The sequence below is a fragment of the Pinus tabuliformis genome, chromosome 4_2 (assembly GCF_031772625.1).
Source record: "Pinus tabuliformis cultivar Carrire ecotype Pingquan chromosome 4_2, CPIR1, whole genome shotgun sequence".
Classification (NCBI taxonomy): Eukaryota; Viridiplantae; Streptophyta; class Pinopsida; order Pinales; family Pinaceae; genus Pinus; species Pinus tabuliformis.
In genome coordinates this window covers 844,576,784-844,596,004 of record NC_142304.1, presented here as the reverse complement: position 1 = coordinate 844,596,004, position 19,221 = coordinate 844,576,784, and the positions used below count along the sequence as shown (strand labels likewise).

The 19,221-nt window shown below is 37.2% G+C and overlaps 1 pseudogene; it reads left to right on the top strand.

Annotated features, from left to right (window-relative positions):
• Positions 1–11,340: 11,340 nt before the first annotated feature.
• LOC149172311 (phytochrome-associated serine/threonine-protein phosphatase pseudogene) lies at positions 11,341–12,030 on the top strand (annotated as a pseudogene).
• The last annotated feature ends 7,191 nt before the right edge of the window (positions 12,031–19,221 follow it).

The following is a 19,221-nucleotide window of genomic DNA, read 5'->3' as shown; positions in this document are numbered from 1 at the left end:
ACAAGTTCTTCAACTCTTAAAGGATAACCTCACTTTGGTGCAGAATAGAATGAAACAACAGGCATATCAACATCGCAACGAAAGAAGTTTTGATGTAGGTGATTGGGTATTTCTACGACTACAACCATACAAACAAATGTCCCTCAAGCAAGCTAAGAAAGATAATAAATTATCACCAAATTATTATGGTCCGTACAAGGTGTTGCAAAATATTGGTACTTTGTTGCAGAATAGAATGGAACAACAAGCAGATCAACATCGCAACGGAAGAAGTTTTGATGTAGCTGACTGGGTATTTCTACGACTACAACCAGACAAACAAATGTCCCTCAAGCAAGCTAAGAAGGATAGTAAATTATCACCAAATTATTATGGTGCATACAAGGTGTTGCAAAAAATTGGTACTATGGCATATAAATTGGAGCTTCTCGCATCTTCCCGAGTGCACCCAATTTTCCATGTTTCATATTTAAATATGGTTATAAGTGACAAGCTCCCAGTTCAAACAATATTTCCAGAACTTGAGAGGAAGGAAAATCATATTGGAACCTAAAGCAGTCACAAAAATAAGAACTTGACACCTACAAAATCGATCAATTTCAGAGTATCTCATCAAGTGGAAGAACTTTCGCATTAAATATTCCACATGGGAGGATGAGAATTGTTATGAGACCAACTCACAAAAAGAGAGATCAACGCCTTATAATTCAGCCTCTTCGAGGGGGCAACCTCCTTTACATTACACAAATGAACAATTCATAGATGATGGATTGTAGATTTCTGTGGTTAGGTTTTTTAGTATTTTCACTCGGATATTCCACAGTTTTCATTTTTGTTTTGTCGACGTTTCGAGTCTAGACCAAGACTCATCATCAGGACTTGATGATTCAAATGACAAAACCTCCTTTCTATATATAGGAGTCTAAGGGGTCACAATATAGCCAAGCCGACCTAACAATAATAATATAAAGGCACAAAAATAACAATAGAGGGATTCTATGGGGCACAATAATAACAATATCGGGACAATAGGGGCACAACAATAACAATAAGGGATACAACGACATTAGTAATGGGGGAATCACTAGTATCATAGGGAGCTAACAAGAATTTTATACAAAAGCATCTAGAACTACTCAAGCATTGAGGAAAACACTTGTTTGAAGGAGAGATGCATGTTAGGTCCTTATAATACTAGTGTATTCCCCCATTATGATTGTCATTGTAGCCCTTATTGTTATTGTTGTGCCCATGTTCTCCCCATATTGTTATTATTGTGCCTCATAGAAGCCCACTATTGTTTTTGTTGTACCCTTACAGTGTTATTGTTATGTCGACTCTGATTAATTGTGACCCCTTAGACTCCTATATATAGAAATGAGGTTTTGTCATTTGAATCACCGAAGAATTGTTCATTTATGTAATGTAAAGGAGGTTGCCCCCTTGAAGAGGCTAATTTTGAAGTTGTTGATCTATCTCTTCTTCTATTTTGTGAGCTGGTTGCATAACAAAATTTAAATAATAGAAAAATTACAATCTTCCCAACATTTTTATCATTTGAAATTGAAAAAGGTAAAACAATCCATATCTTCAACCATATTAAACTTTTATTTAAAAATATTTGTTAAAGATCTCGTAGGAAAAAAAATATTATTTTTTGTGAACAATATTTCACACCTCATAATCAAATTATTTATAACTTAAAATATATGATTTAATCGATGAAACCAGATTCCATCTTTAAAACTCTCACAACCCCATATAATTATTGAGATCAAGGACTTAAGAAACCAACGGATGAAAATGGTCGCAATATCAACCAAAGGATGAAAGTCGTCACAATAGCAACCAAAGGGTGAAAGTGATCACAATGGGGAGGAAGATGTAAATAAGTATCTTAGATTTTCTTTATAATCCTTAATAACCCCATATAATTATCAAGATGAATCATCTAATAACCCCATATAATTATTGAGATAAATTACCTAAATAACAAAGAATGAAAGTATTCATGGTGGGGAAGATGATGTAGGTATGTACCTCAATTTGTCCCTCCAGTAAATTAGTCTACTCACTAGTAGAAAATGATGAAATTAGTGACTAGGTGACTAAAAATGTTAGTCACTGCAATTATTTTAAGTGAATTACTACTAAATTTGAGCAATTTTAAGTGACCGAACTGCAAATGACTAACTTAAATGACTAATTTAGTTTAGGGATAAAATATATGACTAGATAATAAGTGACCAAACTAAAAGTGACTAACTAAAATGGCTAATTTAGTCCGAGACCAAAATATATGACTAGCTAATAAGTGACAAAATTAATAATGATTAACGTAAGCAACACATATTCAAACCATGTAAACAACACATATGCAAACCTTTACAGGTGTAAAGCCTCCAAGCGTGTGTGTGAGGGAAGGTGTTTGATATCTTGTAGTTTCCCTTCATCACCAAAGAGGCTTAGGCTATGAGTGGATTGGCCAAGCAACCCTCATAATTCGTTCCTTTGAGTTTTTGGGAAATCTCAAGTTAAATTCCAACTAATGCTAATAGATAGTCTCAAAGGTGTTTGCTAGGGTTTTTAAACAAGGTCACTAGACCCCAATGCAACAAAGGTACCTTGGATTTGTTGAAAAGTAAAATACCCCACGTGGCACCGAATGGGTGATTGACGGCTACCACCTAGAGGTCTTGAACGAAATTAACTTTGGAGGTCAAAACTACAATTGAAAAAGGAACAACACACAGGTGATAATTTACACTAGAATTTATCCTCTAATCAAGAGTTGATGAATAAAATATCAATTCTTTGATAAAGCCAATGAAACCAACACTACTAAACCAACATAGAAGTTGCTATTAAAATGATTAACCACAACACATTAACATACTCAATATCTTTGTCATAAATATAAAAAATAATAGATATATATATATATATATATATATATATGTGTGTGTGTGTATGTTATTCTCAATGACTATTATGACCACCATATTTTCACTCTAATTTAGTTTTTAACCATTCAATATATAAGTATACATAAAAAAAAAAATGTGTGTATCAATGTGGAATAAAAACTTAAATCTAGGTTTTACTCTTACCATATGGTGTTAGTGAAACTATAACAAAACCCTGTTTGTTTCCTTCTTAATGATGACAAGTTTATTTTACTTTTCATTTTAAATTTTTCTCTCCACATTTACATTTATTTTAAATTCTAAATTCACCATATTTTTTTAATGATCACAAATTTATTTTATTTTTTCATTTAAAAATTTTCTCTACGCATTTACATTTATTTTTCATTCTAAATTCAGTTATGCACAATTATTTTCATTTTAAATTTCCCTCTACACATCCAGAGAGGTCTAGGCGGGTAATTGCCATCAAGCGATTTGGTGGGTTGTTTGGACAATAAGGGATAATTGTGGCATCTCTGAAGGTGGTTGGACTCAGACAACATAGGTTGTAGGGGAGAATGGAACTTGGGACCTGTTGAAAGAGAAACATAACTCATTTCTTAGCTTTGGAAGGCCTGATCGCTGCAGAATCATGTGTTCCCAATTCAAACTTTCCACAATAATGTTTACAAATCCTTTTGCACTGCTTGGTACTTGGTTTTACTTATCCATGGGTGTTTTGGTTTTCCTGTAATGGGCATTTTAATTTTTTGGCCGGTAGTGGTTAGTTTTGGAGAGCTTAATGTTTACCGACACTCTTTGGTGCTTTGGTAACATGGCATTGAGATGGGGCACAAAGATCAGTCAGGCCGGACAGGGAAAGAAGGTAAGCATAAGAACTGGAGGACATAGATAACAACAGACAACAAGATAAGGAAGGACGCAATCCCTGGCCTAGGAATTTAGGGTAAGAGAATATTTATAAGTAGAACCAATTACATTGGGAACCAATTACAGAGCAAAACCACGACGAAACTAACATACGGGTTGTGCAACAAAAAAGGAAGCAAAATGACACTATACTAGTATCTATTTGGGAACAAGCTACTGCAGATCAAATGAATAAACTACACATCCCAGAGAGGTGGTCCTTCCCAGACCCTATTCTAGATACTCATTCATGGACTCTGGTCTCGATTTGGAAATCGAATTGCTACGGGATCAAATAAATAAACTCCATATCCTAGAGAGGTGGTCCTTCCCATGCCCTATTCCAGATATTCATTCATGGACTCTGAGTCGTGGAAGGATCCTCCTAGACCGAGCTGAGGGGCTAGGGTTCTATCGGTATGATGGAAGCTGGGAGTTTGTGGAAGTGAAGGAATTCTTTGTACCCGATGGCATGGTGTAGGGACAACCTTTTCCTGGGAATTAGGCACGAATATGTTATTATGAAAACTTTAACTGGAGCCTTCTTCGAGCTCTTCCCTTGCGGCAGAAGTGCCCCTCCTCTTGTTGTGTCTCTTCCCTCCAAAGAGCTTCTCCTGGCCAAGGTACTCCCCTTTCAAATTCACTTTTCTTCTGCTCTCTAAAAGTTTTTCCATTTTATAATATCAACATGGATTCTCAACGTGATTGGATGTAGATTATTGCCTAATAAATTAGGCCTACATATTCATCATAACTGCAAATTCCATAGCCACTGCCATGGCCTTGTACCCACACCACAAATTCATTGCCTCATGTATGTAGGCGTTTAGTATGAAAAGGAACTTCTCTACTCATGTCCAAAGCTCCCACCACTACCTTACACACTAGGAATTTTACTACTATAGCTTCTTTGATAGAGGAAAACAATGGCTTTAGACAACTTATTTTCAGAGTTGTACATAATGATTGCCTTCCATAATCAGGGTTAACGGCTCTATCTACTAACCTAATACTAGTTACGACTTTTAAGTTTTGAGCCTTGGAACACCATTGTATACTAGTGCTTGTATTTAGTTGAATATAGAATGGGAGAACATATAAGGTGCCCTGGCATGTACACTGCAGAAAATCAAGCCATCTTATATTGTACATTTGCCAAAAGATCCTTTTTATTCACACTATGTTCCTAAGATGGTGTTGCAATGATCATTGGCCAATTAAATTCATTCAATGTTAGTCTGCTGTTGTTATGACCAAAGGGTGGAAGGAGACTATCTCGTAAACAACATGGCTCAACATTATAGACAAGTCTTTGTTGGCAAGTACTGTCACAAAAAAGAAACACAAAAATACATTGTACTCCCTTTTTTTCTCTCAGGAAATGGCCTTTGGTTCTATGCAGCATTTGGCACAAGAATTTTCAATTTTTTTGTTTTGATTCATCCTAAAACTGTGAATGGACTGGGAACAAGTACCGAGTGGTAATTTCCAATCTAGAACACATGTTTTCAAGGCTTTATATATATTGTTAATTCAATATTGAGCAAGTGGTTCTATGATTCTGGCTTGAAGGACTATTTTTACGTTAATCCTCTATATTTATGCTTGGTATTTGGCAGAGACATCAAGATTTCTGATGTCCCTTTTACTATGAGGTTAGAGGTAGGTTTGTCTGCCTTTATTGGGAATTGAGGGGTTCCCTAACCTCTTAATTCCTCCATCTAGACTAAATATGCCTAGCTCTTGGAGGTGTTAGGGCATGGACTTAAGATCTTATGAGGAATTCCTCTAACAAATTCCATCAGGTATATCACTTCCTTCTTTCCTTCTGTCCCTTCTGCAGTTCTGCTGGTGGCGGCAGGTGACAGGTAGAGACCTGGTATACTTATGGAATTAGATTTGTGAAACCATGGACCTCCTCTCCCTCTTCAACTAGCAGACCGACCCCCATGACTCTTAAGGAATTTGAGTTCCTGATCTCAGCAGTGAGTACAGGATAGTTGCTCCTGCCCCCCACCCCCCAGGGTCTGTCATCATCAGGTTCTTTCTGGTGGCCTAGATTGTTAGGAGATTATCGGTAGATCATTCTATATTTCCTTGCAGGGTTTTATTGTTTGAACCTCTCAGACCTAGACTCCCTCTTGAGGACATTCTCAGATAGTGTATTGGCTCATTTTCCACTATCAATGATCCTACAGGGACATTTCCATTCTCTTCCTCCTTGATGTTTGCCTCTATCTCTGTTATGGGTGGAGGGCTTCCCCCTTCCCCCTCTCATTCCTCTCCTGCTTTTGGTGATGCATAGCATTTTATCTTGTTATTTTTAGGGCCATGTTCAGTAGTTTAGTTTATGTTATTTTATGTTTGACCTCTTAGAGATTAGCTTATAGGAGTTGCTTTGGCACTCCTACAGTCTGTCACCACTAATTGTACCTTTGCATCCCATTGACCTACCCTTTTGGTCATTCATGGACATTAATAAAATTATCTTATATCATCTTTAATGCCAACAAATGATTTTATGTTTCTGTATTCCAACAAAATCCCATTTCGCTCATCCATCCTTGCTTTCTCTTATTATTATTGACCAGGGCCAGGAGCGGTATGACAGGTGACCATGTGTCATGCTCCTTCTTTCTTCCTGACCTTGCTTGACTCTGTGCGTGCTCCTTCCTTCTTCCTGATCTTGACCTTGCCTGTTTTTTCATTCCCTCATCTTTCATTTCATTTTCCTCATCCTCTCCCGTTGGTCAAGCGACTTCGTACCTCCTCCTTCTTGCTCTTCCTCCCTATCACTAGGGTCAGAATCTAGCTCACGAATAGGCTATGCAATAAGTTGTTTTTGATCCTTCCACCCTACCTTTTTATTGATATTAGCTGCCTAGGTACTGAAGAATAGATTAAGGTTAAGGGCATATGAGCGTTAGCCACCAAGTTATGCAAAGACAAAATCTTCACTAAGTCTTCCCAAAGAACCTATAAGGGTGGATTCCTTCATAGTGGTGGGCGGATCCCATATGTGATGGTTTTTGCCCCATAGATAGTGGTTTGTTTCCTATATCATATGATGAATATCAAAAAATTGTATTAATAATTAGTTCATTTTGTTGCTATTTATAGTGAGATAGAAGTAAAATCTGACATCAGATGTTCATTTAGCAAAGAAAGATGAATTTACACACAAACTCTCCAATGAAAACTTTATTGTAATATGTCCAAGTTAACAAACGAATTCGAACCTTTGACAACACAACTTAATATACCACAAATGTCTTGGACGCTAATATATGAGCATAGAAATTGACTCGGACCCAATATCACTCCAACTTCTCTTACTCCTCTTTAAATTTTAAATATGAGCTATATCCATTCACCGATCAGTTGTAAGGTTGTTTCTCAACATATTCCAAGGGATGGTACTAGACCTGTTGCTCAAGAACAGATTCACCACTCTTCTCATGAGAAGAGTGTTGGTCTCCACCTCTCTAGTTTTGTTCCTTTGCAGGACAAAACACACTTGTTTCTGGATGTGGTACCCATCTCTTCTGAGACTCGGGTTGAATTACATCCTCTGGAACCCTATTCAGATGAAGACCATCATCTTTGTCCTTCTCATACACAGATGAATGTAGACATTTTCCGCAAAATTCCACATGGCTAAAACCATGGGAATTAGTGACTCGATAGAGTGGCCTGAGCTATGCTCAAGATCAAACCAACCCAATGACACTATAACTTAAGAGTATATCCAATGGGCTACAAAGCAGAAATATCAATAACTTGTGACTTAGCAAAGGTCAATATATCCCAAGGCACACCACAGTAAACATCTATCTAGGAGATGTCTACCCTTCTTAACCTTATCACAATGAGCAAAAATTTCACAAAAGATTTGAACTAAATAATTTTTTATCCCATTAAAAACATTCTATATCCTAAAATCTATAAGGGCCCATAGAAACAGCCAAGTACTTTTGTTGCTAAGCTGTTACCACTTATCGCTGAGTTGTCTGAATTAGAATTGCTCTCAATGACAAACCAATTATTTTGTGATTTAAACACTCAAAAGCATTTAGAAGTCAATGTTGGAGGTATGGGAAGCCTTGATGTAATATGTCCTCTGGAATGTTAGAATCACAAAAATATCAGTCAACAGGTATTAAAATCTGGATTAACTCGTCATATCAACAATATTGATTGACAAGTCAAATTCATTCTTAAATTATAATTTAATTATACGAACAGAAACTGTTAATAGTGGAAAAGACTAACTATATAAAGAGTAGACTACAATTTCAGGCATAGTACCTTAACATTGGTGTGTGTCTGTTTATATATACTTATGAGAGCAACTACACTAATCATCAGAAAAAATCCAAACAGGTAGTTTTCCTAGTCATTCCAACATGCAATACAGTGGTAAGTTACATCAAGCAACCAATTTGGAAAATAATCCCAAAAACAAGCAACCATTTTTTATCAGTCAAATCCATAGAAAACTGCCTTGCCTGCGTTTTTCTTGGTTTTCCTTCAAGATAGACCAAATCATTCAAATAAGAAGAATGACGTAAATTAAAAGCTTGATTGCTCATAAACACACTAATGACGTCAATTTGGTAGAATCCAAACAATATGTATTTAATTGATAACCTAGCACGAAGAAGAACGAAACATAAACCAGATTTGTATGTTATTAATAAGATTTTTCAAGCAATGTACATGAACCAAACTATAGCACCTTAAAAACACAAAGATAGAGAGTTCGTTATTTAGAGGAATCAGGTGCAGCCCTGCCCTTTAAAATTATTATGGAGGTTGTGCTGACCTCCCATTGCAAGGTCAGAACATGGGTGCCTATTACACATGGAGTTACATTTGAGCTTTGAACTTTGCCAGCGTAAAATCAAACCTTGCTCCCATTTGTTTTTTTGCTTAGTTGACACTCATAAAAATAATGATCCAAAACGTGCATATCCATAAATTCAAAGTTGAGAAACCGATAATATCATATAGAAGCTTAAAATCAAACCTTCCTTGCAAAAACTAACTTAATTTCATAGTTGAGACTCATATAAACAGAATGATCCAAACTGTGCATATCCATAAATTCAAGGTTGAGAAACCTATAATATCATATAGAAGCTGGCAAAAAGGTGCTTGTCCATACCACTTGAAAAACAATAAAACAACGGTTGCCAAGCCTGTAAGAGTGCCTCACGGTACATGGATATAAGGTATTTCATCTCCCATGCTTTAGGGCCAGTGCAATGGGATGAAACAAAGTCAAGTCAATGGCAGTTTTCCATTTTGATTGGGCGTTTGCAAAGATAGACTGAGCTTCTTAGCCAGGTATGTTTCCTGTAAGAGTTGAAACTTCACCATATTGATGAATAACATGGGTCCTACCATGTAGACTAACACTGGGTACGAGATAAAGGAGGCAAAGACTTTAGTATTTTACTTTTGGCCAGAGCTAAAAGGAAATCTATCCAACATTTATGTTATAGTAACTAATAACAACATAGTATAGAATGGATGTACAACCAGGTTGTTGCCACGAGACAAGACTTCAAATCGGCTAAGAGAGTTAAGATGTGGTATATATATACTCTTGAAGTGTATGAAGTATAATCTGTCTTAACAAATTCACTACTCAAAAACTGTTAAATAAATTTATTTAAAAAAAATAAAAATAAAAATAAAAATGTTAAATAAAATTAGGTTGTGGGTCATAGCATATGAAAAAAATTAGCAAATTGTATTAATAAGTAGTTCATTTTACTGCTATTTACAGTCAGATAGCAATAAAATCTGACAGCAAATGTTCATTCAGCAAAGAAATCTTATAATAATATGTCCAGGTTAACAAGCGAAGTCGAACCTTTAACACCACAACTTAATATACCACAAATGTCTTGGACGGTATCACTCCAGCTTCTCAAACATATATTATATTTAGATATGTGCTATATCCATTCAACGATCAGTTGTAAGGTTGTTTCTCAACATCTTCCAAGGGTCGGTACCAGACCTGTTGCTCAAGAACAGATTCACCACTCTTCTCATGAGAAGAGTGCTGGTCTCCACCTCTCCAGTTTTGTTCCTCTGCAGGACCAAACACACATGTTTCTGGATGTGGTACCCAGCTCTTCTGAGACTCAGGTTGAATCACATCCTCTGGGACCCTGTTCAGATGAAGACCATCATCTTTGTTCTTCTCATATAGCTTCTTATAATTGACTTGCTCCCCTAAATGTGTCCAGTTCCTTGAATGGAAAATCACAAAGTTCCATGTAGCCAACCTACAAAAATAAATGTCCTATTCTCATACTGTTCTGAACTGCATGTGTGGCTAGGATGCTGCTGCAACAGGGGGTTCATATTGTGTCAAAGTATTTCAGGTACTATTTCCTTTGTATGTGGTCCCAACCTCTATAATCATGCTCTTGGATAGTCAAATCTTGTTTGGTGGCCCCACATGCCCTATCCTCACCATCAGATCGTGACTCATGTGGGATGTTGTATGTTATGCATGTAGGACTGATTTTGGCTTGTAGGTTTCATATCTTTCTACATTACCACTCACTATTATTTCTTATTACTAGAAGGCCCATCAACTAGAAAGTGCAGATGCTTTTCTTGAACTTGGATATGGACAGAAGCTTGCTACAAGCTATAATGATTACGATTTCAATGTTTCTCCATCAAGGATTAGACTTGGAAGGCCTCTCTCTCCCTTGTCAAGGATGGGAGTTGGAAAACCTTCCCCTCTGCTCTCCAAGTTAAGAGGTGGAAGGGTTTCCTCTCCACCAAGAGTTGGAATTGGAAGGGATCCTTCTCTATCAAGTGTTGGAGGCAAGAGTGCTCCTCTGGCATCATCAAGAATTGGAGTTGGAATTGGAAGGGATCCTTCTCTATCAAGTGTTGGAGGCAAGAGTGCTCCTCTGGCATCATCAAGAATTGGAGTTGGAAGGACTCCTTCTCCATCAAGGATTTTTGGAAGGCTAAATGATAGGAAAGCAGAGCAGGATAATGGGTGGGAAAGGCCTTGGGGTGGGAAAGGTGATGGAGATTGCCTCAGGAAACTTGACACTGCTAATATGAGTGTAGCATATGGTTCAAGGAATGGCTATGATTGGAGGCATCAGCCAATACATGGTACTCTAATTGATGCCTATGGAAATTACATGGGCCAGAGATATTCATGTGGACTACTTTCACATGTACAACTACCTCAGGAAATTGATATAATAAGCAGTAGAATGTGTTATCACTCCATAAACTTTCGTGATATTCATGAGCGTTGTTGCTCATGACAACTTGTAGCCAGAGGTTTTAGAATGTTTTTATAGAGCTATTTTCGCCAGTATGGGAAACATAACAAGTTTGGAAAAAACATCACAGGTTTCGCAAATAAAAAATAGAATAGCCTGCTCTCGGCGTTGTGTGGAAATTATAATTTTTATAAAACATTGGGCCCGAAGGCCAGCTAGAGGTCAAGGAGATACTTGTGGAGGAATCAAATGTGTAGCCTGTCAGTAGCCCAGTGACTGTTTGTGGAGATATCCATGGTCAGTTCCACGAACTGATGAAACTTTTCCAGACAGAGGGTCATGTACCAGACACCAACTATATTTTTATGGGGGATTTCGTGGATCAAGGATACAACAGCCTTGAAGTATTCACAATTCTTTTGTTATTAAAAGCAAGATATCCAGCAAGTATAACTCTCCTGCGAGGCAATCATGAAAGCAGGCAAATAACCCAGGTGTATGGATTTTATGATGAGTGCCAGCGTAAGTATGGGAATGCAAATGCATGGCGTTATTGCACAGATGTGTTTGATTACCTTACACTCTCAGCAATCATTGATGGAAGGGTTCTTTGCGTACACGGAGGGCTCTCTCCTGATATACGGACAATTGATCATATTAGAGTCATTGAGAGGAACTGTGAAATACCACATGAAGGGCCTTTCTGTGATTTAATGTGGAGCGACCCAGAAGAAATTGAAACTTGGGCAGTTAGTCCTCGGGGTGCTGGGTGGCTTTTTGGATCTCGTGTCATTTCTAAATTCAATCATATCAATAACTTGGAACTTGTGTGCCGAGCACATCAACTGGTGCAGGGCCATATTCCTATATTTCTACAGCCTATGTGGGATTTGCTGCAGATATGGGCGCTTTTCTAATTAGTTTTGACATAAGAGGTCTGTGCCATCAGAAACAATAATAGCTGCCATTATTTCTGGAGGGCGAGCTTAAGGAGATTCTTCAGTAGTGGACAATAAATAATAAGTGTAGCAAATATTAAGAACACTACCAGATCAAGAGGAGACCATTCCCAGAAAGGCGGTGGAGTAATTTACTATTACATGGGTTCCTAAATTGACAATTTCACAACTAGAATTGAACCATAGAAAGGCTGAAACTTGAGCTAGAGCGTACTCGAAGCATGTATGTTGTAGCCAGGCAGGAGAAAAAATAACAAAAGATACAGCTAGACAACTTGCTAAAAGAAGAGATGCAGAACTAGGAGCTACAATTCAATCAGAAGAGAGAAGGAAAACACAAGAAGAACTTGCATCTAATCATCTAGCGTACACAATATACTTAATTGAAGAAATTTAATCTGCCACAAGTTTGTCATCTGAATCACTCAAGATATGAAATGAGGTTTTGGTGTTGTCCACATGGGCAGTTTGCAGCAGACCACAGTGGTCATCAAAGTTTTTAAAATGAAATTATCGCAACTCAATGATTTCAAATTGCAAATGTGCTCACCGACAATTGTTGAGAGATTTGTTTAAGCAGGCTACTTTGATTGCTTTTTGAAGTATGCCAGCAGCCAGACATTCTTCAAAGTCCAAGAACAGAGTATGACCAATAAAGAGGGTTATGGTAGATTTACTGAATTAGGTAAAGGGAGCAGAGTTTTGAGGCATAAAATACGCAGCTCCAGATTTGAAGGGCATAAATATATCAGTCAAAAGACAGCTAGTTAAATAGGTGGCAGAATTTCCCTCATTAAAGGAACCCCTGGCAGCAAACGAAGGAGCGCCTTCCAGTTTTTTTTGTGGCAAAGTATTATGAATTTGGTAAACTTTTCTCTAGATCCCTTAAATTGTATGAACAAAGACTGATAAGTAATGTCACTGATATATTATGCATGGTTTGAACAAGTTTGTCACAATCCTTCCTAGAGTGCACAACAACAGTCTCAGATAGCTGGACAAAATGTTGTTTGTCCAGATTTAGGATCTGCTAATTCAACTGATCTTTGCAGTTGGCTAGAAGGATGTCCATATGATTTTAACTCTAAATCTTTTTGAAAAGAGAGAGTTGATATATATTCAAAACTAAAACAAGTGGGTACAGTAGGTGAATGCTCCATTCTGATGATTGTGCTAAATTTGTCTTTCCAAAAGTTGTACACTTGTTCAAACCCCATCATACCTTGTGTCAATTTGCCTACAGTCTGTTGCCCAGAATGCTCTGGATGTCCATGTTCAGAAAGGGTGGTATTGACCTTGTTTTCAAACAACTTCTCCTGTGTGTGTTCACTTTGACTCCATGTATAGAAATTGGAACTGTCAGTCTGAATTGGACAATAAAAACTACTTGTGTTATCAGTATTGGGAGAATGGGAAGTTGAAGCCAGGGTCCAGAATCGAAGATACTGGATCTTGCACATAAAAGTTAGAAATCTAATTTCAACTTTTTATCTCATAATTATGTATGATCACTATTCCTCACAGGCAATTAGTCCTCATGAGTCTTCGTATATGTTCTACTACGATGGAACTCTTTTTAAAATAATTAAGTTAATATAACCATGCACTAGTTGTGATAAATAAAAATCCATTAAGTTTTTGTAGGGTCGTATACCAATATTACTTGTAACTGGGAGGGTAAGTTTGTAACTAAGTCACATAATCACAGATGTAATCAGTACATTCTATTGCATTACTCAAGACATCACTATCATATAAGAACTATTATTTTTTGAGGACTAGAGGAAAATGTATAAAGAGTAATTCCCCGAGAAAAAACATCACTATGCCAGAACATGACTCCCCTGGCATTCATTTTGAAGCTTCTATGATCTAAGATATTAGTAAATCATAGGAGCTCAAGTCTTTTAATATATAGCTCATGGAAAAACATGATTTCTTAGCTGTAGAACTATTTCTAGTTTTCTAGCACTGGGCTTCATTTTTAATAAAAAAAAGTGACAAGAAAATCTAAATCAAATAGCATACAATGATTTACATTAGATTTGTGCTTTAAGATAGGTCAGTTGTATCACCTGCCTCATATAATGTTGGATGTGTACCACCAATGCACGCGTACACATTCACTACATAACTATAATCTAAGAGCCTACTAAACAGAAAATGCTGACATACAGATGAAAAAGTTAAATTATAAAATTCAGTTGGAACTTGAAAATATGAGCTTCCAAAGACGTGGCCTGAATTTCTACATCAAAGTATAACCTGTCATTGATTCACCTGACAAGTAGAACATAGTACGGCATGCCCTGTACATAACTTTTTTTTCACCTTTCTTATTGACCAAACCTCTTATACATGGGATGTGGATCCTTAGCCAAAGGACCAAACTGATCAAACTGGGTTCTTCAGTAAGGTAGCCACTGATATTAGTTCTTCAATCCAACAATTTGTTATATGGAATTGTGCATGTCTTAATTCCAATTCACCAGTAGAACTCTTTTGTGTTGTCCTTCTTTGGAAAGATTAAAAAATTCCAAGGACATGATGCATAGCAATGTCCACATCCTCTTCTTGCATTAAAGCTCGAAGCTCTCAGCGTATCCAAAATTGCAACCAACAACTACTTGGCAGATTCTCATGTAGTAGACCTAACAGTGATCACTCTTTGGCAGTAAGGTTGGTTGAGTGCAGAGGCTATGGGATTGGAAGCTTGAGATGCAAAGCAATGGAAAGGCCTTTGTAAGGTTGGAGTGGGGCTCTGTCAGACTTAGAATCGAGAAAACACCTTGGCATGGAACAAAAACCCATCTTCAAGTAAATTCACAACAAGTCTGGTATACAATGCATGTAAGAAGTAGATGCAACAGAAGCAACCTGGTGGCATTGGAGGGTCTAAAAAGTAAAAGCCCAAATGAATTCTAGAATATTCATGTGGTTAGCATTGTTAAATAAATCCTTGACCTCATAGGCCTTTTGAAAAAGGGCCCAACAAGGACCAAATAAGTGTACTATTTGTATGTGTGAAGTGGAACAATTGACCATCTTCTGGTACAATTTACTTTCTCAAAAGAGGTTTGGAAGCTTATTCTTCCATTAATAGGTGGATAGGGTTATTTTGGCAAGGAGCATCCTTGCTAGATTGTATGAGGTCTCGAATCAAAGAAAGATCTCTCAAAGCACATAGATCACTGCCTCTAAATGCCCCAAGATCCATTTGGTTAGCAAGAAATGCTAACATATTTGAGAAGGAAATACCTCCATTTCATGTCCAAGAACAAATCAAATTCCTCTATCATGGAAACAGGTGTAAGGCCAAGACAAACCCAAAGACAAGTATGGAATCTGGAGATTGATAAATCTCACCCATGGGCCTTTTTCGGTGGAACCTGTCGAGGAACTCCTGGAAACTGTGGGGCTGGAAGGGATATATACATAAATGAAATTCATAATATCGCATTCAAAGAAGGCCTTGGGTTAGGTACAAATGATGTGACAGTGAAGGCTTTGGGCAAGGTACAAACAATGTGGCAGAGTGGAAGACTTTGGAAATTAAAAGTGACTCTTTATTAGCCTAGGACATGTACTTTTTTTACACTTCAGCATTTATAGTGTTTTTCATAAGCGAATCATGTTCCCTTAGTTAATTCCCCTTCCCACCCCTCCCCGCCTTAGCCTACAAGAACTTTATTAGGTTAGAAAAAGTTCCCTATATGCCTCCTAAGCGGTTGGGACCATTACAAAAAAATTATACAATGATAGCTTGTTATTTATTTATTTAAGGGGAGAAATTTTATACAACCTTAAGCCCTTCGTAGGATATTTATTATGTTTCCCAATTTGTTTTATCAAATTTATAGGTGAAATTATAATGAATTAAAACTCATTTAACTTATCATATATCAAAAGCAGTTAAATTTAAGTATAAAATTTAAAGTATTAAGAATGTTGGAAATGTACAAGTTTGAAATTGCAATTGACTTATCTAAGTGTCCTTGAGGGCGTAGTCTACTTGTGAGACTTTTTGGAAATTTGACAAACAAATTTATCCCTTTTTTTGGTTGATGTGATATTGCCCATAGTTCACTCAACCATTGTCGGAGGTCCCTCACTCGTCGACGTCCGTCGACCACTATCACACCCTCTAGGTTGTCCCGTCCCCATAACATGTAATTCATCTATGCATACATCATCCAATGAAATTTTAAAGTTTAAATTTTCTTAATTTCCACATTTCCCATGAAATTTGTTTTGATTTTAAATTGGTAATGTGGGTAGAGGCTCCTTGTTGCGCCAACACTCTGCTTCCCCAAACAACCAGAGCAGGGGTTTTCAAGCATGGTCATGAGTTGGAGTATATACCTCACAGGCAGAAAAATGATGGCGCTTTGATTTCCTTTGGCATTATAAAGACCAGAGAAGTGAGAATAAGAAGAGATCAGATATTGAGGGAGCCATTTGCTGTTTCTATGTTAAATATGGCCAAAAAAACGAGTTCGTTCCTAATATTTTCAATTTCTCGTCCCTTTTCTTCATCTATTTTTAGTTTTGGAGTGTCAATAGGTTTTAAAACCTTTCTATGATAGTTAGCGAATTGTAAGCTTGTGAATGTGTTTACTTTTTCATTTAAAAAAATTATATCTTATTTTTAAAAAAATTATATCTTATTTTTCGATGACTTCGGAATGTAGGCATGTTATGTAGTATGAAAAAAAAGGTTCAAAATTTTGATGAATATAATACTCTTGATGAAATTGGGATAGTAAGACTCTTACAGCTTTTGATATGTTCAACAATTACTCAATGTGATTATAAGATTGATTGGTTCAACAATTATTCAATGCAATTATAAAATTCTAATGGATACATGATTTATTTTTTCATGAAAGTTTTATACTTTAACTTAATAATGTTTTTGTTATTATTAATTATTTCAGATGTCAGCTATTATAATTAAATTTCATTTTTAATTTTTTTTTTTTTAAATTATTAATTATTATAATGTTTGTTTTTATTTATATCTTTAATGTTTTATTCAAAATATTATTGGCGTGATGTTATTAATCTTTAATTAAATTTAAAATGTAGAGAAAGATTTATGTTCATATGCATTTGGTCTATGATTCGTTAATAACTTATAATTACAATTATTGTAATAATTTATGTTGTGTTTTTTGATGAACCTTTCATATAAAATTATTATATTTTGTTTTTCAATGAACCCGCAAAGCAGAAAGTAAAATGGATGACTAAGACTTACATCCTTTTGACTAATTCAACAATTCCTCATTGTGACTGAAATTTCAATATATACCATTATCTTTGTTAGCTTGTTCTTTTTATCAAAACTACTTTTTTTTTGTACATCAGTCTTCTATTCATTCTTCAAAAAAGTGTACATTATTAACAAAATTGTAGGTAGTCTCACCTCGACCAGGTTTGTTGACTACTGCTAGTAGAAAGTGACAGTAAAACAAAACAACAGAAAGTAACAAAGACTATAATTGTAAGGGCCATAAGCACCAAAAGACACGCACGATACATAAAACACATGATATCATATCAATTGTCAGAAGTGATGGAGGCTGAGTGTCCCGAGGCTGTTCTGGGAGGTGGAGGAGGGTGAAAGTCGCATTGCACATGCTCTTCAAAATGGGCCATCCAGGCCTCCAACTTTTCAACTTTCTTGGAGAGTAGATTCTGGCTGCGCCAGACCACCACCACACGTTCCAAGGTATGGTACTGAAAATGGTGCATCTTATTCTGTGTCGCGATAAGCTCTGCATGTTCCTCCTGCCTCACATGAGCTGCGGTATAAAATATATCCATAATTGTCTGGATGAGGTCCCAACAATGATCCATGCAACATTTATGTTGCTTCCCCCTTCCTCCATGGCATGCCACCCCTTGACTTTGTCCTCCTCCATGATAAGCAAACCCTCCTTGGTGTTGGCCTCTCATGGTGTGGCCACCTCGTCCACTAATTAAAACTCCCAGGCGTCTACCTCCCCAAAGCTCTAAACCATCCTTGTAATTTCCACTAGATCTTCCTCCCCAATGGTCTTCTGAAGCTGGTGAGAGAAGATGGCCACCCCTAGAACCACTGCGTCCTGTATGTTTTCCATTAGATTTTTGCCTCATCAGGGATAGGCTCTCACTGTGCATAGGGTATGCCGAATTAGACTTCGAATGGGATGACCTGAGAAAAATGTGAGGTGTCGGTCTCATTCCAATCCACCAGAAAACACTAACCGAAAGAGAAATTAAGCGATTCCCTCCGTCCACCACTAGGACCATCTGCCTACTATCTGAGCCGAGTTGTTAGGCACTCGGTCTCACCACCAACAACACAGAACCACTGATGCATGAGGAGAAAATGTTGCCTGCCACTCAGTCTTCCACCCATGGCACATTACACCACTAGGACGAAATTACCCTAGTTGAAGAACCAGTGAGGGCATCAAGAAGAGAGTCTCTCCACACCTGAACACACCCCTCCCTACCCCAATTATTCGGTAGAATAATTCCCCACCCTCTGTTGAACCATCGTTTCTCTAGGATAAATGAATTATCCCATAGGTTGCTCCGACCGACTAAATGTATGTAGGCTTAACCAATACTTCACCAGAATATACCCTCGTGGGAGCTATAATGACTGTCAACGATAAATCTACCACCTTTCCCACAGCATTCGCGCTCGCAACTCGGCAATTTCCCTCTCCAACCTCACACACTAGGAGTCGTAATAACACCATTCACCATGGAGGATTTCGAAATTGAGTAGGCCATGTCCCGATTATAACGGGCCTCCTCCCTGACCATACCCAACTCCCTATTATCCCTACCATTCACCTCCACCAAAACCACAACCCCAACCATGTCCATATCAAATATCCACTCCCACTCAACTACCTGTACCACCATTTCCAAACTGACATAATGAAGTAGCTCAGCCCAATTACAATGCTGAGATACAACACTTCCAAACATCTCCTCTTGATATAAATGGTATTCATCTTAGCTCAGGAAGAGTATCACAAAAAAGAGATTCTCTTGATACCATTGACGGAAAGCATACAGAAAAATAAGATTCAAATGAGAAGACCAAAGAATCATGGGCTCCACTTGACAAAGAGCAAACATCAGAAT